The following is a 25,612-nucleotide window of genomic DNA, read 5'->3' on the forward strand; positions in this document are numbered from 1 at the left end:
CCTGCATATTTAACTATGATGATATCCTGTCTCCTAGACATCATTTCTGTGGTTTGTTTTTCCCATCTGTAAAATGGGTAAATAATATCTCACAGAGCTGTAAAGATTAAATAATTTCATTTCTGTAAAGCATTGACACAGAGTACTGAAAAAATTTTAAGTACTATTATTGTAAAAAATGAAAATATTTGCTTAATGTTATTTTGTGAGGGAAAACATAAATAAAAAGTATAGTGTTGAATTAAAGTTGTTTGCAAGAGAAATATGATACATATTGTTATTCACAAAACTATAAACATTCACACTGCAATAGATTCCATTGCTATTAAGGGGTCATTACAGGATATAAAACTAATATCCACCTATCTATGTTCTAATCACACAGAAATTAATATTGTGAAAATGTCCATGCTACCCAGGGCAATTTACACATTTAATGCAATCCCTTTCAAAATACCATGGATTTTCTTCAGAGAGTTGGAACAAATTATCTTAAGATTTGTGCGGAATCAGAAGAGACCTTGAATAGCCAGGGGAATATTAAAAAATTAAACCATAGCTGGGGGCATCACAATGCCAGATTTCAGGTTGTAGTACAAAGCTGTGGTCATCAAGACAGTGTGGTACTGGCACAAAAACAGACACATAGATCAATGGAACAGAATAGAGAATCCAGAAGTGGACCTTCAACTTTATGGACAACTAATATTTGACAAAGCGGGAAAGACTATCCACTGGAAAAAAAGACAGTCTCTTCAATAAATGGTGCTGGGAAAATTGGACATCCACATGCAGAAGAATGAAACTAGACCATTCTCTTACACCATACACAAAGATAAACTTAAAATGGATGAAAGATCTAAATGTGAACAAGATTCCATCAAAATCCTAGAGGAGAACACAGGCAACACCCTTTTTGAACTTGGCCACAGTAACTTCTTGTAAGATACATTCATGAAGGCAAGAGAAACAAAAGCAAAAATGAATTATTGGGACTTTATCAAGATAAGAAGCTTCTGCACAGCAAAAGAAACAGTCAACAAAACTAAAAGACAACCTACAGAATGGGAGAAGATACCTGCAAATGACGTATCAGATAAAGGGCTAGTTTCCAAGATCTATAAAGAACTTATTAAACTCAACAGCAAAGAAACAAACAATCCAATCATGAAATGGGCAAAAGACATGAACAGAAATCTCACAGAGGAAGACATAGACATGGCCAACAAGCACATGAGAAAATGCTCCACATCACTTGCCGTCAGGGAAATACAAATCAAAACCACAATGAGATACCACCTCACACCAGTGAGAATGGGGAAAATTAACAAGGCAGGAAACAACAAATGTTGGAGAGGATGCGGAGAAAGGGGAACCCTCCTGCACTGTTGGTGGGAGTGTGAACTGGTGCAGCCACTCTGGAAACTGTGTGGAGGTTCCTCAAAGAGTTAAAAATAGACCTGCCCTACGACCCAGCAATTGCCCTGCTGGGGATTTACCCCAAAGATACAAATGTAGTGAAACACCGGGACACCTGCACCCCGATGTTTATAGCAGCAATGTCCACAATAGCTGAACTGTGGAAGGAGCCTTGGTGTCCATCGAAAGATGAATGGATAAAGAAGCTGTGGTTTATGTATACAATTGAATATTACTCAGCCATTAGAAATGACAAATAGCCACTATTTGCTTTGACATGGAGGGACCTGGAGGGTATTATATGCTGAATGAAATAAGTCATCGGAAAAGGACAAACATTATATTATCTCATTCATTTGGGGAATATAAAAATTAGTGAAAGGGAATAAAGGGAAAGGAGAGAAAATGAGTGGGAAGTATCAGTGAGGGTGACAAAACATGAGAGACACCTAACTGGGAAATGAACAATGGGTAGTGGAAGGGGAAGTGGGTGCGGGGTTGGGGTGACTGGGTGATGGGCAATGAGGGGGGCACTTGGCAGGATTGGCATTGGGTGTTATGCTATATGTTGGCAAATTGAACTCCAATAAAAAATTTAAAAAAAAAATAAAACTAGAATATGCATACAATCAGATGTCCAAACTAAGAAGAGGGTTACTTAAGTTGGCTGATGACCAGCTGCCTCTCTGAGTCTGTGGATGCAGGAAGAATAATTAGAACATCAATGAACCAAAGTGTGCAGAACAGTAGAAAATCCTAGCAGTAAATGGGGACAAATGGGACATAGAGCAGCCTTGAAAGAAAAGCTGAGAAAGAAGGAAAGCATATTCTCATTTAGCGAATGATAAGTACTGTATATGAATTGTAACTTCATACAATCATATTTTGTACTTTGGAAAGACGTTGCCATAACAACTAGTATTTGTAAATCATATTTGGTTTCAAGGCTCTTTTACATATTTAATGCTAAGGAAACCTCTAATTAGGCAGGTTGATGGGTACGGGTGTATAAGAGCACGTATATTATCCAGCACATCCTGTTACAAAAGAGCAAAAGTGAAGGTCACTAGTTAATGAATTTGCCTGGGATGGAAAGTGTTAGAACCAGAAACTGAACCCACACCATCAGGTTCCAAGTCTTAAACTCCTTTTTCCTTTACCATCTTCCTCTTATTTTCTCTTGTTTGAGGATAGGACTTTCAAAAGAGCATATTTTCTCCTACTATCCTTAGTTGAAATGAAGTCCATTTTTTTTTCCCTGAAGGACTAGGGTGGCTAAGGATATAGCATACTGAGAAACTCATACAAGGAGATGACTTTGAAGGGAAAGATTCAGGAAGAAGAGCACGCACAAAAAATAAAATGCCAAGAGAAAACAGAAACGACTCTTTTCATTAATGATTCATATGTACTAAAAATGTCCAATGTTTTGCTTTTGTGGACTGCATACGAAAGATAATTTTCACACAAAAGAAGTAACTTATGTTCCTTATTTTCTTCTAGTTATTTGGACTAAATCAGAAATGTGAAAAAAAAAAAAAAGAAATGTGGCTACAGAAATCCATGATGAATAACTATTAAAGCTTAATCATTTCACCAATTGAGCATTTACAGGTAAAATATGAGCACTGTCAATGTAAGGTTAAATTTGAGAGGAACATGGAATTATCCTTCCAATATTTGTTCTGGTCCTTCTTTATTAAATATACAGGGAAGATGCCATTGGGAGTAAGTAAAAAAAAAAAATAGTACATTCTGATCTTAAAGAGTTTCCTTCATTTTTCCTATTGTGACACACACAGAAAAGGTAAGAAGTAGAAACCCACCATGTGGCTCAAAGAGCAGGGTCTGTTGATACAAAGAGATGAGACATTTGTGAAAATGTAACCAAATAACTCCCGGAGCAATGCTGACTCCTGAAGGAAGTGCTTCCAGAACTCTCTGTCAGCTATCCTGGATCAAAGGCTGTGAGGCAGCTACCAAGAGTTGTAGGAGCAAAGGCAACTGGATGAGACTTTCCTCATCACTTTTTGGCTCCTGACTTTGCAAAGTGTGTGAAAAGAAAATCTCTCTTGAAAAGATTTCCCAATTATTCACCAACATTTAAACTGACAAAAATCAAGCTTATGATCATCTTATTTTCTTTGGAAGTGGACAAGGCTGATGAAGGAAACTAGAGCGGGTTGCATGACTTTGCACAAACTGCTGTCTTGTTTGGCGCCTGCCCTGGTGCTTCTCTCTGGTCCACATAGCTGAATCCTGGTCAGTGAGGCAGCCCTGATCACCTCCGTTGCCCTCAAGCAACACTAGGTTCTCAAACCTCCCTGGGAGCCCGGCACCCATCTGTGTCACTTCACTTACCCTGTGTCCTGGTGTGTCATTTATCTCCCTTGCTGGCACTAATTAGCTAACTTGGTAAGCACTCAAAGTTAAAACTATCTTTCATGTCTGTACCTGGCTTTGAGAGCACTCAAGAACTGTTGATAAACTAAATAATTGTCATAGTACTAAGACATATGAAGGCTTTTCTCAAATACCTGTCTTTTTTTTTTTTTAAGCAATTCTTCTTCATTGTGAATATTGCACCAATTATTTGGAAGCCATGGTAATAATTTTATAATTGACTTTATGTTTTGCTGACTTTCAAAATTCATTTAAAACACAGACACGTATTTCAAAGTGCACACTAAATACAGACTGGAAAGTCTTCCTTTATTGTTTGATCCACTGTGGGAAGCTCCAGAAAATAGTATATATTGTACATACAAAATATTTTTCTAGATGCACTCAAGAATACTTTTGGTCCATTTTATTATAGAACTAAAAAAGATTACATTTTGTTAAATGAATACTGATTCTACAATAGCATGTGGGGATAGAAAACATTCTCTTACTACAGAACAATGTAGCTTGCTCCAAAAATATCTCTGTGAAGCTACTGGAATTATAGCATGTTCTTGGACCCCAAATCCTCAAAGCACAAATTCAAGTTGTATAGGAAACAAAATCACAATGACATCTCATCAATTCTCCTAATTCCATTCATCCTTCCTGACCTCTCCCATTGGTAGTTTGAATTCAGTGGATAAATAGACCCATTAGTCTACATCTAGAAAATAAATACTTTGGAACTTTCCACAGGCTGTATGTATTGAGACATAGTAGCAGATTTTTTTATAGCTCTGAACAAAATTATATTTCCATTGTTTTGACATCTTTAGTAACACACTTATTGCTTGGCTATCTTTGCTCTTTTTCCATAAAAAAAGTGATAAATTGTGTTCTGGGAATATTCCCTATTGTTTCTTCTAGTCATAGGTTACACAACACCACTGAGTCATTCAACTTTCAAAAACAGGGCCACAAGATTGTGGTGATAACTAATAATAAGCTACTAACCTGGGGTCCCACCATCAGACTCCTCTTCAAACACAAAATATATGTGGTGCTATTCTAATGATGGTGATACTCAATCTATTGTGGAAAAAACTTGGACAGTTAGAGCTGGTGATATACGTAAGTATATCAGGCCTTAGTATGGACAATAACGTTTACCCCCATGCTCAGAATTCCCAATAGAACCATGAAGGTTCCTTTTAGGACCATCCATTCCATCTTCTCTCTCAATATTAGGATCTTTGGGGCAACATTCCTGAACTTTAATCCCTCCACTGATATGGAACACATAACTCTTGAGGCAGCCCCATTTCAGATCAGGCAACCCATTCCATTGGATATTGGCTCTGGTTCTGTCCTTCTGGAATTTGCTCTTGGCTTTGTAAAGCATAGCATGCTACAAGAGTCTGGAAGTGGTCCCTATACTTCTAGAGTATGTCATCCCTCTTCATGTAGGTCATCCTACTACAGATATGTCTCTTCCTTTTCCCCTTCCTTTTCCCCTTCTTTCTCCTCCTCCTCCTCCCCCTCCTCCTCCCTCTCCTCGTTTTCTTATCTGGTCCTCAACCTTCTCAACTTGCTGTACCTTTCATGAAATAGATCGGATTGTCTGGCTTCACTTCCTACCAGGGCACAGATTCTCACTTAGGAGGGTATAATGACTGTATTCTTGCTACTCAAGAATATCAGTTTCCTTCAAACTTTTCTAAGTTGCTTTTTCTGTTCTTCTGGCTAACTTTAATTGGATCCCACCCTTTTTAGAGAATCAGCTCATTGGCTTTTCCTCTACTACATTCCAGTTTGAGCATCCCCCTCAGCTGGAAGGGAAAAAAAAGTGACATGTTTCTCTACCATTCTCCATGAATGGCTGTGATCTAAAAGTGCCTCAATAAACTGCACTTAACCGGTATATTTTACTGTGGAAGGATATAATCCTCATCCTAGTCTCCAAATGGATGCTTATTTTAGCGACTATGGTTGCAATGATCAAATACTAGGTCCTGAAAGGGGCTCAAATAAGAGAACACATGTAAAGAGCTTAATCTTCGCATGTTTCCATTACTAGAAATACAACTTGTTCAAGATAGGATGGGTTGTGCTTCATTGCTGTTCATTTGTTTTGTCATGTTTGCATTTATATAACTTGCTCTCCAACTAAATCTTATTTTTAAACTTTAGAACTGCTTCACAGAGCAATATTCTTATGAAACCACAAAACTAATAGGAAAAGAAGAGCTCTGCATACTTTCAGGGGGAAATTCACTGAAGCCACTGAAAGATAAGTTGTCTTGTCAGTTTGGATTTATGTAGAATTCACTGTTATTTAAATCCTGAAATATTACTATCTTGGATGATGCTCTAAACCAGGGTTCCTCAACTTTGGCACTAGTGACATTTGGGGCTAAATAACGCTTTGTTGTGGGGGCCTGTTCTGTGCACTGTAGCATCCCTGACTCCTACCAACTAGACTCCAATAGCACTTGCACCTCCCAAGTGCTGGAAGGTGTTTTTACTCCCAAGTAGTAAAAACCAGAAATGCTTGTAAACCTTACCCAGTATCACCTGATAGGCAAAATCACCCCTGGTTGAGAATCACTTTTCTAACTTGGCAATCTTTCTGATTCTGTAGCTCTACGCTGCGGTGCCTACCTAGCTCAGGGCCTCACATGATTTGTCTTTATTAAGTATTTTGAACTGAATTGAATTTCCTTTCTCGACACAGGGGAAAAAGGAACAGTTGTGGGATTTCTCAAATTTTCTCCTTAGACTTATTATGACAGTTTGGAGGTTAAACAATTTTAGGCCAAAGGAGAGACCTAAAAATACATTTCAGGACTATATTTACAATAGTCTACATTTGAATTTTATATTTTATTCATCTCTAAAGATTTTTGGAGGCTAACAGCCTAGATCCTAAGACACCATTTGTTTATAAAAGTATTTGCCACATAGTAGATAGCTCAGTGGTACCATAATATTAATATTTATGAATTTTGTTGGAAGAAAAATCTTATTTGTTTTTACTTCCTGTAATTTTACAAGATGACTGTGCACACATGCATCCCAGGTTGGGGGGAATTAGTTTGCAGAATGATATATTACAAGATATTACGTTTTAAAAATAAAAATCACATATTTTGAATGAAATAAATCGAACAAAAATTTTCTTCATCAAAAATTAGAGTGACATTTTCTGAATTATTCCAAGACAAACCACAAACACATGTTTTACAAATTTTGCATTGGAATCAAAAGGAGGAATTTGCTATAATCAAGGACAAACACAGAAAAAAATGGATTCATCTGTGGTCCATGCTCACAACTCAGGGCTGCTGGGACTGTGAAGCAGAGTGTGGAAAAGAAGGTTTTTGAACAGTGCCTGACACACGTGGGTCTAAGTCTCAACAGTGGAATCTGAGCAGCCAAGACTGAATTTCTAATAGCATGGTGGCTTCTCTGATTCAACCACAACTCATAGCTTGGGGTCACTTCTGGCAATTTCCCCACTCTCTGGTGTAAACTTTTTCCCACACATTTTAACCACATATTTCAGCTATTTTGGCCAATCGTCACTTGTGAGGTTCACTGTAACTTTCTATAATATGTCCTTCTCCCACCAAACTGCCCCACACCACCTCATCATTTACCTTTTCACGTGAACTGCACACGCAAACCCTAAGAGTTGGATCTGTGGTGGTATACATGATTCTTGGGATCATGTTTGATTTTACTAAAATGTATATGCAAAATAATTAATTCAAGTACTTTGCCTGATAGACAGTGATGTAATCTTATGATTATAATAATTTACATAGAACTTGTCTACATGCTCATATAATCTACACATACTCAGCCTGAGAATTGTCATGTGGCCATGAAAAGAACAAAACAAAACAACACATTTTATTTGCTATTCCAGAACATGGAACAAACACAAAAGGACTTCTTTTATTCTAAATGTTTTTTTAATTCTAAATATTTTAAAATGTATTTATAAAAACTTAAGTTTTTGATTGAAAAATTTTAGCTTAGTTTTTTGTTGTTGTTGTTGTTGTTTGGTTATTTTGTTTTGTTTTTATGGTTAAGCACTCTTTTGGCACCACGTTGCCTCACTGGTGAAATCACTTTATTACCTTAATCCTCACTCATAGCACTAAAGTTTTGCAGTAGATCAAAGGCCCTATAGGAAAAAGCATGTGTATGTTCCATCCATTTTCTAAGTTAAACATTTTAAATAAGTAATAAAGACTCTTGGTTGAAGTGTATTTTTTTCAGATGAAGAAAGTTTCTAAACTTCTAAGTTCTAAATATAAAGTACTTCTAGAAAAGGAGAGGTGAAAGCTTTAACTACAGTATTCACAAATGGAAAAAGAAGTGTTGACAAGGCCGGATGCTGACATTGGCAGGAAGGTTGAGGTATTAAAGTAGAACGGCTCCAAGGACGCTGAGCCCACATGCCAATGAAAACACTCTGCCTCTGGCGCTGGGCTGTTTCCATGTAGGCTGGGAATGAAAGCAGCAAAGAAGAGGTCACAACAGATACCTGTTACCCTCTGCCTTTGAGAAGCCTTGACTTCAGATCTAAAGAAATTCTTGGAAATTTGCTTTTAGTTGACTTAAAAAAAACAAAAAAAACCCTACAGTTAGCCACAATTAGCTTTTAGTTACCTTCCCTAACATTCCATTTGTCTGCTACTTCTTATCTATTGATACTGGGCCTGCCAATTAACCATTCTGAGCCTCAGCTCTCCATAGATTGAATATAGCAATGCTGATATGTGCTAGTCACCAACAATATACTAAAGGTTATTTAGTAGCCTTTTAATTTTCTCAAAAAGCAAGTAATACATATAATGCCAAAAATATGGTTTATCTTAGAGTGTTTTAGCTTTGTCACCCATCTTTGAAAAATTTATTGGAAACTACAATCAAAAGAAATGAAGGCAAAAAGGCCAGAATTTCATGTAATTTTTAGAGAGTTAATAGATATGACATTAGAATTTCATAATAATGAAAAATTAGAACCAAGTATTTGGAAAAAAGGACTAAGAGTTTCTTGTCTAGATATTTTGAGACACATATAGTCACATCTCTGTATCATCAAGCATAAGCAATGAAAAATAAGAATTAACTCTAAGGTAAACCTGGTCCATCTACCTCAGAATAGCCACAATAGTGAAAATTTGTTTTAATCTTAATAGGAAGGCTGACTGACTCAGTGATTGGCACAGGATCAGAAGATCAACCAAAATTAGAAACAAATAATTTGACATTCTTGTTCACAGAGGCATGTTAAAACTGAATCAGGTCTAAGTGGGAAGGAAGAAAGATAGCTGAGTGATATTAACCAAATGTAATTTACAATAAATATGAGTATAAATAACATATGGCTTTAACTAAAAATAAAGTTCTTATTTGTGTTATGATAAATATAAAATTCCATGATTTACAATAAAAAGATTTAAAAATTTAGATGGTAATATAAAACTAAAAACAAGATGTTGGTGAATTCTACCAAACATTTAACAAGAGTTAATACTTATTTTTCTCAAACTATTCAAAAAAATAGAAAAGGAATGAAAACTTCCAAATTCATTGTATGAGACCAACATTACCCTGACATCAAGACCAGATAAAGACACTATAAAAAGAGAGAACTGTAGGCCAATATCTGATGAACTCATATGTAAAAATTCTCAACAAAATACTAGTAAATTGAATTCAATAACACATTAGAAGAATCATTCATCAAAATCAAGTGGAATTTATTACTGGGTTGCCAGGGTCCATTTTTATTCAACATGATACTGGAAGTCCTAGCCATAGCAGTCAGGCAATAAAAAGAAATAAAAGGCATCCAACTCGGTAAAGAAGAATTAATACTTCCACTATCTGCAGATGGTGTGATACTCTCTATAGAAAACTCAAAAGACTCCATCAAATAACTGCTAGAACTGATAAATTCAGTAAAGTCACAGGACAAAATCAATGTACAGAAATCTGTTGCATTTTTATACACTAATAATGAAGCAGTAGAAAGAAATTAAGAAAACAATCTCCTTTACAATTACACCAAAAATAATAAGAGGCCTAGGGACAAACCTAACAAAAGAGATGAAAGAGCTGTACTCTGAAAACTATAAAACACTGATGAAAGGAATTGAAAACAATACAAAGAAATGGAAAGACATCTCATGCTCATAGACTGATAGAACAAATATTGTTAAGATGTCTATATTACCCAAAGCAATCTACAAATGCAATGCCACTCCTATCAAAATAGCAACAGCATTTTCCACAGAACTAGAATAAACAATCCTAAAATTTGTATGGAACCACAAAAGACTCTGAACAGCTAAAGCAATCTTGAAAACAAGAGCAAAATCTTCAAGTTACATTATAAAGCTGTATTAATCAAAACAGTATGGTACTGGCACAAAAATAGACACCTAGAACAATAGGACAGAATAAAAATCCCAGAAATAAAGCCATAATAATAGGTCAATTAATCTTCCACAAAGCAAGAAAGAATATCCAATGGGAAAAAGATAGTCTCTTCAACAAATGTTGGGATAATTGGACAGCAAATGCAGAAGAATGAAACTGAACCACTTTCTTATACCCCACACAAAAATAAAATGGATTAGAGACCTAAAAATGCCAAATATAATAATTAGGCAGTACTAACTAAAGCACAAGCAGGCAGTAACTTCCCTGACATTGGCTGTCACAACTTTTTGTAGCAACTTTTGTATATAGGTTCCCTGAAGCAAGGGAAACAAAAGCAAAAATACATTATTAGGACTACATCAAAATAAAAAGCTTCTGCACACCAAAAGAAGAAATAAACAAAACTAAAAGGCAACCTACATAATGAGAGAAAATATTTGCAAATGACATATCTAATAAAGGGTTAGTATCCAAAATATATAAAGAACTTATAAAACTCAACACCCAAAAAAAAAAAAAACTCAACACCCAGAAAACAAATGGGCAGAAGATATGAAGAGACATTTCTCCAAAGAAGACATACAGATGGTCAATAAACATATGAAAAGATACTCATCATCATTATCAGGGAAATGCAAATAAAAACTACAGTAAGATATCACCTCACACCTGTTAGAATGGCTATACTCAGCAACACAAGACACAAAATATGTTGGCAAGGATGTAGAGAAAAAGGAACACTTGTGTACTCTTAGTGGAAATGCAAATTGGTGTGACCACTGTGGAAAACAATATGTAGGTTCCTCCAAAAGTTAAAAATAGATTACCTTATGATCCAGCAATTGCACTATTAGGTATTTACCCAAAGAATACAAAAACACTAATTGAGGGATGCCTGGGTGGCTCAGTGGTTGAGTGTCTGCCTTCAGCTCAGGGTGTGATCCCAGAGTCCCGGAATCAAGTCCCATATCGGGCTTCTTGCATGGAGCCTGCTTCTCTTGTCTCTGCCTCTCTCTCTCTGCCTCTCTGTATCTCTCATCAATAAGTAAATAAAATCTTAAAAAAAAAACACTAATTGAAAAGGATATATGAACCCTTATGCTTATTGCAGCATTATTTACAATAGCCAAGATAGGGAAGCAGCTCAAGTGTCCATCAATAGATGACTGGATAAAGAAGAAGTGATACACACACGCACACACACACACACAGAACAGAATATTAAAAAAGAATTAAATCTTGGACATGGATGAGCTAGAGAGTATAATACTAAGTGAAATTAGTCAGAGAAAGACAAATACCATATAATTTCATTCATATGTGGAATTTAAAAGATAAAACGAATAAGGAAAAAGTGTGTGTGTGTGTTTGTGTGTGTGTGTGTGTGTGTGTGTGAGAGAGAGAGAGAGAGAGAGAGAGAAGCCAAGAAACAAACTCTTAATTATAGAGAACAAACTGATGGTTACCAGAGGGGAAATGGGTGGCGGGGGTGGGGGAGGGGGGGCGGGATGGGTGAAATAGGTGATGGGGATTAAGGACTGCACTTGTCATGATGAGCACCAGGTGATGTATGGAATTGTTGAATCACTGTTTGTACACCTAAAACTAATTTAACACTGGATGCTAACTATACTGGAATTAAAATAAATTTTAAAAAAACAAGAAGATGCTCTAATATTATATGCTCTAATAATATAATATTATATTAGCATCAATTATTAGTAATTGTACTAATAATATTATTAGTAATATCCATACTAATATTATAGTTGAATAGTTACAACTTAACTAATTATTAAAAATTTAAAACTAGACATGGGGAATTTTTTTGCAAAATATCTTCACATTAAAAAATATCTTCACATTGATGTATGTGCACAAAAATATTCACAACATTTTTCTTGTATTTGCTGTCTACTTTCTTCCATAAATTCTTAAGGCTAAAAACATTTTTTAAAAAATGGAGTTTTTCAACTGGGTTAGGTTTATTATTTGGATATGTCACAGATACAGTTTTAGATTTATTAAGATTATACTAAAATTGAGAAATATTTTTCATGCATTAAAAGTTGTGCTACTAAGGGATCCCTGGGTGGCGCAGCGGTTTGGCGCCTGCCTTTGGCCCAGGGCGCGATCCTGGAGACCCAGGATCGAGTCCCACATCGGGCTCCCGGTGCATGGAGCCTGCTTCTCCCTTTGCTTGTGTCTCTGCCTCTCTCTCTCTCTCTGTGGCTATCATGAATAAATAAATAAAATCTTAAAAAAAAAAAAATAAAAATAAAAATAAAAAAAATAAAAGTTGTGCTACTAAGAAAGCAAGAGCTACATATTCCTAGTTGGCCAGCATTTCTAATGTAAACCGGAACTCTGTAGGTGAGATAAGGATGTGAATAAATAGTAATAAGTTAACTATAAAACATTTAATAGGCTTCATTTACTTATAATTAGTTTTCAGTAGTTCAGGCTTACTGAAAAATTGAGTAGAGAGCATAGAGAATTCTTATTTATCCCCTCCCCCTGCACACTATCCCCTATTATTAACAAGTTCCATTAGTGGGATACATTTGTTACAACTGATGAGCCAATGTTGTTATTATTAATTCAAGTCCATAGTTTACATTAGGGTTAATTCTTTGTATTTTACAGTTAGATGGGTCTTGAAAAATACATAATTTGTATCCATCATTACAGAATCATACAGTTTAGATTCACCATGCTAAGACTCCATTATGCTCCACCTATTTGGCCCTCACCCCTTCTCATGAGCCCCTGGCAACCACTCATCTCTTCACTATCTCTACAGTTTTGCCTTTTCCAAAATGCCATATAGTTGGAAACATACAGTATATGCATAGCCTTTCAGAGTGGCTTCTCTCATTTAGAAATATGCATTTACTGCTCCTCTGTCTCCCTTGGTGGCTTGACAACTCATTTATTTTGTTTTTTGTTTTTTTGTTTTTTTTTTTTTGTTTTTCTTTTTCTTTTTTTTTTAATTTATTTTTTATTGGTGTTCAATTTACTAACATACAGAATAACACCCAGTGCCCGTCACCCATTCACTCCCACCCCCCGCCCTCCTCCCCTTCTACCACCCCTAGTTCGTTTCCCAGAGTTAGTCTTTACAGTCTTTACGTTCTGTCTCCCTTTCTGATATTTCCCACACATTTCTTCTCCCTTCCCTTATATTCCCTTTCACTATTATTTATATTCCCCAAATGAATGAGAACATATAATGTTTGTCCTTCTCCGACTGACTTACTTCACTCAGCATAATAGTTTCTTCACCTATTTTTTCACAGCTTATGTGATAGATACAGGAAAGCCAGAGGGGGCTCCAGTCGTCCACCTGCTTTCCTTCTAGATCAGACAAAACTCTGAAAAAGTAGATGTCCTTAAGAGCACGGCTTTATCATGGAGAACAGAAGGCTCTGGGTTTACTTCAGCATGGTCACTGTGCCTCTCCCCCTGTGGGAAGCATGGGGGAGAATTCATCTGATCTTCACCATAAGAACCTGGCAGGGCTCCTGATGGTAAAAGTCATGAAAATGTGCTCCCCACCTCCAAGACTGGAGGGATTTTTAACTCAAGTTAGACTATATTCAGCCTTCAGCAATTAGTCAATTATAGTATAAGTGTCTCTGGCTCTAGTGGCTTCTCCTCCTGGAGAACTATGATTCCCTGTTTTGGCTGTCTCTTCAAACTTCAAGGCAGTGCTTTGCCCTGTGACCCTAGTTCTCTATTAGACCTAAGAAGCATTGTTGATTTTCAGAATTATTGATTTTCAGTTTGTTTTGCTTGCTTTCTTGTGAAAACAGGATTGGCAAATTTGAAGCTCTTTACATGCTGGAGCAGAAACCAGAAGCTGTTGTTAACTAACTTCTTTTTGATTTAAGATATGGGTCAGAAATAGCATGGATAAATGAACATGTTTGATTAAAATGAGAATTCTAAATTAGTGTGTGCAGAGGCATGATTCTCTACTTATACGCAAGCTAGTCCACTTGATCACAATTTGACGCATATACTAGTATCAGCTTAGGAATGAAAAGGCCATTATTAGCACAAAGTTAGACTAGGTTGTGATAATTAAGCCTCCCTGGCTGGCCTCAAGTCACTATGTCAGAATCTTGCTGTGCCATGTGTCATTTCCTTCACTAATAGTTGTTTCTCTTACACCTTAACATCTGCCTGTTTTTCTGCTTGATTTTAACAACAAACTTGGGCAACATTAAACACAGACAACATAGTGATAATAAGACAGTGGAGAAAGAGGAAGGAAAAAACAGTCACTCATGGGATGTGGTTCAAGTATCCATTATATAATAGCACAACAAACTTAACCAAAGCCAAAAAGCTTTGGCCTGCTTATGCCTGGAATGAAGTCTCTCTATGCTCTCATTAGGCACACTGGCAAGACTGCTGTACCAGGCTAGAGTTCCTATGGCCAGGAATCATTCCTTTCTAGCAAGCATCTGGGCTCAGGACATTAAAAGAGCAATCAGACATTTGCACTGCGGCTGAAGGGGTGAACTTTTCATCCCTAGTCAGGAGAACTGCAGAAAAATCACCCCTGGAAATACTACTTAGTATCTAATACCCAGCAAAATATGTCTGGAGTATGGAGTATTATTTAAAGCTTTAATAATCTTTCAACTGATTATTTAGCAGGTGTATAAGCACACTCTTCCATAAGTCATTCATTATTGTTATTATCATTATTTGTTGATACAACCTGGCATTATACAATTGATAGAAGTTTTTAATGAACTTCCATCATGGATTAATTCAACAACACTGGATGTTTTATTCAACTCTCTTATCTGACTGACACCATGACTCTGCCTTTCCCATTAATGGTGATTCTTTATGGGCTTGGGAATAAGTATCTACCCATGTTAGCTGTGTTTTTATAATTGTCTTAAACTTGAATAAATTTGCTATTGTCTTCATGGACTAATAATATCACATTTCCAGCACAAATTACTAAAGTTTTTTTAAAAAGATTTTATTTATTTATTCATGAGAAACACAGAGAGGGGAGAGAGAGAGAGAGGCAGAGACACAGGCAGAGGAAGAAGCAGGCTCCATGCAGGGAGCCCGACGTGGGACTTGATCCCGGATCTCTAGGATCATGCCCTGAGCTGAAGGTGGCACTAAACCACTGAGCCACCTGAGCTGCCCAAATTACTAAAGTTTAAAGGAGTATAAGGACTTCTATCAGCGACATAGCTACTTTGATAAAAAGGCTCTTTCATTTGGCCCATTTAATCTTTCTAGCCTTTAAACCCCTGCATTTTGACTTAGAATTCTTGAATACCTCTTACTTTAAAAAGAGACAAGAGTCAAAAGACTGATATTCAAGTTCAGTCTTATTTGCATGAAAAATTCACCCCCAGAAATCTTTTGCTTTTTTTCTCCCCAAAAGCTTTGATTTTAAGGGATGCATTAATCAATCCTCTGCAATGTTGAACATACTACTATTTACCTTATTCTATGAGTAGAATGTAGTCTTTTTAAAAGTCTCTCCAAGTTTTACAGTTTAATGTTTACTTTCCCTCACCCTGTGGACTGCAAGCACGAGAGTAGTGATTTTGTCTTGCTCACCATCATGTTCCTAGAGCTCAGAGTCTGGGACATAATGTAAAGATAAACATGAAAGTAATGAAGCAGAGAGTAGGTTAGGTCAGGAAGAGGGGTTTGTGGAAACCATCAAAGAGGAAACAGGCATAAGAGGGATGGGTGTGTTGGACAATGAGAAAATAGCAATTACAGAGGTCAGCAGACTTTGAGAGCTGGCCAGGCTACTCATTTGCCATCTTGGAGGGGATCCAGATGTGGACCATTTGCATTAATTTCTAGGAAGAGATGGTGCCCAGGACCAACTGGTCACCCACAACAGCCACCAGGGCTCCCAATATTGGGACAGAAGACTTGCTTTGTCTGCCAAAGGATGCTCCGTGGCCCTTACTTAACCAGAGTGGCTGCCCATTCCCAACCCCCCTCCCATTGAGCATCACTCTAGCTTAGCAGGTCTACTTCTTCCCTGCAAGACCTTCATTTTATTGCCTCATTTGACCCTTTCCCTGGAAGGGTCTTCTGTGAGATGCAAAAATCCATCATCCTTCTCTCCGCATTGGTAAATCCTTGAGGACAGGTATTGCTGGTGCTCACAGATCTGCATCCCCCACCTTGGATTCCAAACATTACAATATGTCTTTATTCACTGACAAGGCTGATCCCTGTGACAAGTTAGCACAGGTTAGGCTTCAGTTCATTTACTCCTCACAGCCTTGTTAGTTAGTACTATTAATAACATTTTACATAGAAGAAATTGGGGCAGAGACAAGTTAAGTCATCTGCCCAAAGTAGTGTGGCTAGGCAATGGCAGGGTGGGATTTGTACACACGATCTTCAGTCCATCCTCTCCACCTGGTGGTGCCTGCCTTGATCTACACAAGTGCTGCTCAAGTACATTTTCTTGACCTTTAAGAATTCAGGCTGCTCCCTGACATTTGTGGGGTTAAAAAAGTGGGGTTTTGAAGAGATATCTCCAGTTGCTGGAAGAATTAAGTATGGGCCAGGCGGGATCCCTGGGTGGCTCAGCGGTTTAGCGCCGTCTTCAGCCCGTCTTGTGATCCTGGAGACCCGAGATTGAGTCCCATATCAGGCTCCCTGCATGGAGCCTACTTCTCCCTCTGCCTGTGTCTGTGCCTCTCTCTCTCCCTCTCTCTCTCTCTCTCTCTCTCTGTGTGTGTGTATGTCTCTCATAAATAAATAAATAAAGTCTTAAAAAAAAAAAAGTATGGGCCAGGCATGCAGCCCATGAACAAGGTTGTTCCATAAATATTGGTGGCAATAAGCAGGCATGAGCTGTCTATTCTGGGCCTTCACTACCACAAACTTCTCAGCCAGAACAAGGCCTCGGCTCCACTTTCTTGTGCCATTACGGAGATCTCTGGTTGCCTAGCTCCCCTCTGTCTCATGGGGAAAAAACCCCATGGCTCAGGATGGTTAGGCTCTCAGAAGAATGCTGATAGCCTGAGCTGCATGAGACAGCTCTTCCCAGGGAAACCAAAGATGATTCCCGGCCACAAAGCCAGAGGGACAGTAAGTTCCCTGGGACTTTCACAGACACAGGTGGAGAGAACCATCCTGCTACATGGTAGGCCTTTTATATGGTTTAATTCTATGTCAACACACTGCCATGTTCATTCTTATTGCCCCCACTTCATTAATGGGGAGAATGTGACTCAGTGAGACTAAGAAGCTTGCCCAAGTTCCCTCAGAAGTGACGGTCTGAAGCAGTATTCCCATGCTTTCCTCCAACTATGTTCTTTCCACTCTGCCACACATGTCTGAACTTTCTGAAAATTTTCTTGGCTTGGTTTTGAGGAATTTGAACAAATTCCTGTCTGGTATACTTTGTGAAAGCAAAATTCTGCTTTTAAAATTAAACAGACTAGCCCAAGGAAAAGGAAGGGAGGGGAGATGAAAATTCTTCCCTGTGTCTTTGGGTTCATAGTCGCTCTTTCATATTTGTTTGGGGTAAGAAAAGAGCATTCATTCGCCATCTCTCCACACCCACCTTGTTCTTCATATTGTCTGACAAGAGTAGATGGAGAAAGTTTCTCACTCTATATTAAACACTGAGAATTGAGCACAGTTATTCCCACATACCTAGAAAATCTATTAGATAAATCAAAATGACACAAAATTTAAAAGTGACTCATGTAGTTTTGGGGTGTACCTGCTGGCCATTTAGCTGTGCTAGCTGAAATTCTATAACTGTTCTGTGGTGCAAATATAATCATTTGAGAAGTAGAGCAGAAAATAGAGAAATGATTTACATAAAAAATAGATTTGTTTTTACTTCAATTAAATGGCTAATTTTAGAAGATATTTATAATCGACTGGGCATTTTGTCCCTTGCATATTTAAGCCTGTGGCAGATACTGCTGTCATTCCTCCAGACTCATTCTCCCCAGGCTGCTCAGCTGGAGAATATATTTCCTGGAATTTCCTGCAAGGGGGTGTGGCCCTGTGACAAAGTTCTCTCTGATGTGGGCAACTGCCAAGCCATCTACAAAAACCTTTTGCTGGACTCATTTTTCCCTTTCCTTTTATCAGCTATAAATTGAGAAGCCACAGGAAAATGTGTGTTGAGGATGGCAAGGCTTCCCCACATGCTGTCCTTTGGGATGACCTCGTGAGATAGAGCTCACCTACTCAGCCACCCAGGACTATGACTTGAGAAAGAAATGAACTTGTATTTTACTTGCACCATTGCATTTTTGAGTTCTCTTTCTCGTAAGCTTACTTTACCCCAACTATCACACAGACTAAAATTCAAAGTAGTTTATTTCATGAGCACTGTTCTCAGAAATGGCTCATGTCTGGGGGACTGTCTGTCTGGAAAAATACGGTATCTAAAACTTAATATACAGACATTTCAGGATCTCATACAAATATGTGAAGCAGATTTGATTGTTCAGGGAACTAAAACAAGGCAAAGTTCAGAAAGGCTTTCCATAAAACAGCTCTATTTTCCCCCACAAAAACCACTCTATTAACCCTGCCCTAAATTACTGGCATGCTGAACCACAGGAATCCATACTCTACATATACTCCTGGCCCAAGAATGAATTCTAACCACTGATCTTAAATAACAAGGTAAAATTAACAATTTAATGTCACATAAAGACTTGCTTAAAATTCTTTAAAATGTTCAAAGGAGATTTAAACTTTAAACATGAGATTGTTACTTTTTAAATATAGGGTTTTGGTTTCACTAAATGGTATGATTCAACAATATGAAGCAATACATTATTTCTCAAGAATAAGAATTATACTTTATCTCATTTCAGTGCTCTAAAATACTTGCCAATGGAGTGTTATTTCTTGCTGAAAGATGTTAAGATATTGGCAAAGTCCAAAGAATAACACACACACACACATACACACACACACACTGCAACATTTCTAATGTTAGTCACACCCACAGAAATTCACTTACTTGAAAGAACCATTAGTCTAAACCTTATTCATCTAGGCAAAGAAATATAAGAAACCTTTAGTACTGGAACAGGATGTATTTTGGCAAACCATCAAAAGTATTTTGAGCTCACAACTGATGATAGTAATGATGGCCATCTCTGTGAGATAAAAAACTGCTTAGGAGCTTGAACAATCACCCTACATAGTGTGATTCCCTTAACTGTCAATCACAACCTACTCATTGGCTACTTTAGCACATGAACCAACCTATATTCATTTTATCTATTAGCACAGAATTCTTAAGCAGTATTTTTGATGATTTTAGCAAGACTTGAGAATAATGTCATGTGGCTTAAGTGAAATTTGAATCATGCAGCCAAGCTTTTGCAAATCTGATCATCTTATTTTATAGGGAATATGCTCATCTCAGCCATTGTTGACTTTATTTGCCCAAGATTGAACAAGTCTCACTGGATCATTGGACAGTCAAGAATTTACGTTTTTAAGATTTAATCAGGTGCATTTTTTTTAATCAGGTGCATTTTTAATTATTTAGTCAAGGCCTCTGTTTTAAAATAGAAAAGGTAATTGAAGGAATTCTACTAGCTGTTACATTATCAATCTACTCAAATCCCTCAAATTTAAGATGTGACAAAGCTGAAATCCTCATCTCCCCTAGCACACATGTTCTTCTGGAAGTTAACAGCAACTCTATTTAATCACTCACTCTGAAAACCCAGGAGTGATCTTTCCTTTTTAATACTCAGTCTGTCAGTAAATCTTATTAACTCAATCAGCACCCAGAACCCTCCCCACAATCCCACTGCTACTACACTAGTCCAGGTCACCACCACCTCTCATGTGGATTATTACAACAGTCTCCTGACTGGTCCCCTCCTTTGCTGTTGTCAACCCAGTAACCCAGTAAGAGTGTGTTTCTCATCAGCTTCAGTATTTACCCCTGCTCAGAATTGCTCCTGTGGCTTCCCATCTTGCTTAAGAATAAAAGCCAAATGCATTGCATTGACCTGGGCGCAAGGGGTTCTACATGATCTGCCCCTTGTTGCAGTTCTGATCAGATTCTCATTTTTCTCTCAAGACACAAGCTTCTTCATATCAAGAGAAAATATAGAGCATGCTCTCCTCTCAGGGTCTTTGCACTGAAAGTTCCTGCCTGCTTTGCACATTCCTCCTCACGAGAGCCACGTGTGTGGTCCTTCCCATCTATCACATTTTTATTTAAAGGTAGCCTTCATGGTTACCTTATCCAAAATTGCAATCCCATCTCACAGCATCCCCTCTCCTTCTTCATCTGCTTTTCCTTTTCTTCTTGCCACCATTTAATGCACTGCTTATTTTACTTCTTTATCTTGATTGTTTCCTGTTTCCTCTTGCAGAATTTGTAAGCTGAACAAAGGCAAATACTTTTTGTCTCTTTTGTTCACTATATCAAAGCAGGTCCCCAACAAATAATTGTTGAATATTGAATGAATAGAACTACTTTCTCAGATAACTAATTGGCCAGGAAGGGAACTCAGAAGAATAGTAAATAAACACATCCACATCCACTGGAAAGAAAATAAGATCAGCACTGAACCAGATAATAGAATATGGAATGTGTAAAAATCTCATTAGTCATTAAGTAGCTGGATGAATCAGAGAAATAGAAAAAAAGCCCCCCAAACCATGGGAGTCCATGTGAAATTGTGAGGCAGGGGCCAGACTAATGTAAGAACAGGAGGCATTTTCCTAATGCAGGAGGCATGTGTTCTCTCTATGGCAGATGGTGTCTATAGTTTATAGCCCACATCGTTCTATCACTGAGTTTTCTAGTGACTAGTGAAATAAAACCACGCCAGGGGCAGCCACACTACAGCACATCTCTTTCCTCCATCACCCATATATGCCCAGGAATCACTCAGTTCTCTATTCTCTCCATTTGGACAAATGCATTTCAACTGAATACTTATCACAAATTATACTGATCAAAGTGAATCACCTAAGTCACAAATGCACTAACATGACAGGGACCCATCATTTAAATTCCATGAACACCAGAGCAGCAGGATCCCATATAAAGGCAGGTGAATAGATCTTTGCATTTAATGTGTCATTTCAACGCCTTTGAGATCTGTTGGGTTGTCTGATCCTTAAGATCTCATCCCACGGTATACCTGTTAGTCCCTCACACTTCCCACTGGTGGGTAGGGTACAGCACAGGGGAGGCCCAAAACCTTTGCTTCCTAGAAATCATCTCCAATGAAAACCTAAGGAAGAGATTTTCAAATATAGAGAAGAGCTTTTCAAATGAAAAGGCTGGGAGTTGGGGGGGAGACAGAGTGGGGTTTCTAGGAGTAACTCCTAGTCAATACAAAAACAAATGATCCCAATAAAGAAGCTGAAGAAATTCCTAAATAAACCAAGTTAACTACCTAGAGACTATCTGAGGAGCTCATATGTCATAAGTAAGATGTACTAATGGCAAAAGGCTGGGTATGTAACCAAAAATAAATACATTAGGTTGGCAAATGAGGTTGCAATTTGCAAAATTTCTAATAATGGTTTCTAGCAATGTGGAGCATGAATGGGGAGAAAAAAGGGAGTGATCAATCTACTGCTTCGAGAAGACCATCATCAACCTGGATAGGACACAGCCAAAAGGGAATGACTGATTAAGGGACATGATGGATACAAAAGGTATCCTAACCACATGAGTTCAAGAGCACTATGTAATAGCAAATAAATCACCAGTAAATAAATGAGTTGTAATCCTTAAGAATATTGATGAAAAGGAGAAGTATTCCTAAATACAGCAAAAAGTCGATGAGACATTGATATTGAGAAAGAAAAATGGTCAATATGAAAATAACCATGAATACTAGAAAGTCTAGACATGCTACAAACTTTTCCAAAGAGAAAATGGAACCTATCAACAAACTCACCAAGAGGACATTGATTCCAATCTTGTTTACTTTCCTTTTAAAAACTGTATTTATGTATGTATTGATTGATTAATTGTTGATAGGATTATTAGATTAGCTCTGGTAGCACCTAATTTCTTTTTTTTTAAAGATTAATTATTTATTTATTCATGAGAGACAGAGAGAGAGAGAGAGAGAAAGAGAGGCAGAGACACAGGCAGAGGGAGAAGCAGGCTCCTACTCAGCCATTAAAAACGACAAATACCCACCATTTGCTTCAACGTGGATGGAACTGGAGGGTATTATGCTGAGTGAAGTAAGTCAGTCGGAGAAGGACAAACATTATATGTTCTCATTCATTTGGGGAATATAAATAATAGTGAAAGGGAATATAAGGGAAGGGAGAAGAAATGTGTGGGAAATATCAGAAAGGGAGACAGAACATAGAGACTCCTAACTCTGGGAAACGAACTAGGGGTGGTGGAAGGGGAGGAGGGCGGGGGGGTGGGGTGAATGGGTGATGGGCACCGAGGGGGGCACTTGATGGTATGAGCACTGGGTGTTATTCTGTATGTTGCCAAAGTGAACACCAATAAAAAATAAATTTATTATAAAAAAAAAAAAGAAGAAGAAGAAGCAGGCTCCATGCAAGGAGCCCAACGCGGGACTCAACCCCGGTCTCCAGGATCACACCCTGGTCTGCAGGAGGCGCTAAACCACTGAGCCACTTGGGCTGCCCAGGTAGCACCTAATTTCAATGCCGTTTCACATTTCTATCCTTCAGAAAATACTGACAAATTCTCTTGAATGATAGATAGTAGGGCTGGCTGGATTCAGAGCTGATATTCTTTTTTATACTAAGTTTCCATACAGAAATTACATGAGAAATTCTGTGTTAAGATAAAACAGAGGAAAACAGCCCTAATAAGAATTTGCACACCATCTCATAAATATACAGCCTTTCAAAAAAGCCATTAAAATTAATTTGCTCTTACATTGATTTCTAGTGATGATTAATCAATAATAAATAGTACCAAGTCATCACTAATTTCAGTTAATCTAATGATAATGTTTCTCAATGATAATAAATGCAGATACTAGAAAGAATATACTTAGAACTGCCAATGTAGATTCGTTCTAAGCGGGGGAGAAAAATAATAATCTCTGTAGAGGTAGGTGCTCAGAGTTGGCAAGACTTGACTCCTCCTTTTAAAACTGCCAATCTTAAAATAAATAAATAAATAAATAAATAAATAAATAAATAAATAAATCTGCCAACTTGTTTTTCCTTCTTACCAACTACACTCCTATGTAGCCCAAATCCCAGCACTTCTTCTGAAATAACTGATGGACAGACAGGGTTTATTACCTTTTCCTTTGCTTTCTTTGCATGTCATTCAGTGTGGTTAAATGGCATGATAACCTAAGCCACCCAATACTCAATTTGAAACCATAACTCTGACACTAAAAAAAATGAATTATACTTTTTTAGTTGATGTATGGATATTAAGAATAACAAGTGAGGATATTTAGATTATGTGTGGAAAGGCACTATAAAGTGTAGTTGCTACCCAGTCATGTTTCTCTCATCAGAAGGTATATATCCCATCCTGTTCCTCTCCTACACAGAGGTAGATGATAATGGTCAAAATCATCATACTAGTTAGCAAGTAGATCAAATTGTATCCTTCCAAGTTCAAATGGCCCCTAATCTAATTGAACTACACAGATTCCATCAAGGAGCTCCTAGGGAAGTACCCAGGCATTTCATTTGAACCAATGAGAGAAAAACTGGTTAGAGAGTCTTCCAGGGATTCCAGATTTATTCTCCGTCTACACACCTAATTGGACAGATATTTCTTGTGATTTCTCAAAATTACCTGTTTATGTCATGTTTTCAAGAACACCTTATTTCCACATTCATCTTTCCTGACTTTCAATAGGCACTGAAAATATTATGTGAAGCCCAGCAAAGAAATTTTCCGTTTTCTGAAGCTCAAGCACTAAATTTTTCTTGGATGGAAATTTAAGCCATCTGTCAGCACTATGGTTTCTTGTAAAGAATGTACTCTTTTATACCTGTACCCTGGAAAATCCTTGTTTTAATTTTTTGTATGCATCACATGAGAAAAAACAAACAACATTAAGTTTATATGGTCCCTTTCTAAAATTCTGAAAAGTTGGGACAAAATGATCAGGATAGCCCCTACTGATTTTTAAAACTTATATAGATTTTTAAAAATTATATACAGAATACATTTATGATAAAAATTGCTTCACTGGCACATGCAGATAATTAGGTAATTTTATGCTGCTAAACATAAAATATTTGATGTAATTTTAGATTGTTTAAGGTCTTTTCATTTTTAAAATAAGTGTTATAACTACCTACCATAATTAACCTAAATGTTTCTTGTTATTCTTAAACATTTAATTGAGGTACACAATATTCGATATAATTCCTCCTGGTATCCTCACTTTAGGACTTTCTATGCATTTCCAAAGTCAAATGTAGTTTGGGTGAACTTAAAGAGCTTTCTATTACCTGAATTTGTTTAGCCAAATATTTAGAAAGGCTGTTCTGGATATGGTAAATTTGTTTCCACTTACTTTATTTTACAAAAGACTTTTTAAAGAAAACATAATGTGATGTAAATAACAATGTTGGATATGGAAAATATTTATAAGTAAGGATAATTTTATGAGATGAAGGCAAGAAATTTTAAGCATGAATTAAATATCCTCTGGAGACGCTACAGGATCAGTTGAGAATTTTGGTCTGATTCAGCCCGGTTAAGCACTAGCTCACTAATCTACGTGTGAAAAATGAAGACCAGGGCCATTGTTTGGAAGACCTGATCTCTCTCACCCATGGGAGTGCCCTTGATTTAAACCCATATGATATGGTCTAGTTAGCTCTGGTAATCAGTGTTGCTCCCTGATTACTATTTCACTACTCAGCATGGGCCTCCATGTCCACCTAGCTGGTCTATAAGATCCTATATCACTCAAGATTTCCTATGATAAAACTGATGAAACCAATTACTTAAGAGTCTTATGCTGTAATTTCTGTTGTTGTGTTATCCCCAAAATATGGAATGTGCTTAATTCTCTTTTGATCTTTCACACTTTCTCCTGGAATAGTCATCTCTATTTGGGCCATGGGCCACCCTAGGAATTTCAAGACTTTAGGAAGGTTGTATTTTAAGTTGGGTTGATGAGGTACACCTGGGTGGCAGTAGTTGAGCATCTGCCTTTGGCTCAGGTCGTGATGCTGGGGTCCAGTCTTCCCATGGGGAGCCTGCGTCTACCTCTGCCCATGTCTCTGCCTCTCTCTTTCTCTCTGTCTCTCATGAATAAATAAGTAAAAATCTTTTAAAAAATAAGTTGGGTTGATGGGTTAACCAGTGTTTATTTTTCTTTATCTTTAT

General features: G+C 37.4%; 1 protein-coding gene across 1 annotated transcript in view; it reads right to left on the reverse strand.

Moving 5' to 3' along the window:
• NALCN (sodium leak channel, non-selective) overlaps positions 1 to 25,612 on the reverse strand; it is a 321,940-nt gene that overhangs the window by 204,622 nt on the left and 91,706 nt on the right.

The sequence above is a fragment of the Canis lupus genome, chromosome 22 (genome assembly GCF_011100685.1).
Source record: "Canis lupus familiaris isolate Mischka breed German Shepherd chromosome 22, alternate assembly UU_Cfam_GSD_1.0, whole genome shotgun sequence".
NCBI lineage: Eukaryota > Metazoa > Chordata > Mammalia > Carnivora > Canidae > Canis > Canis lupus.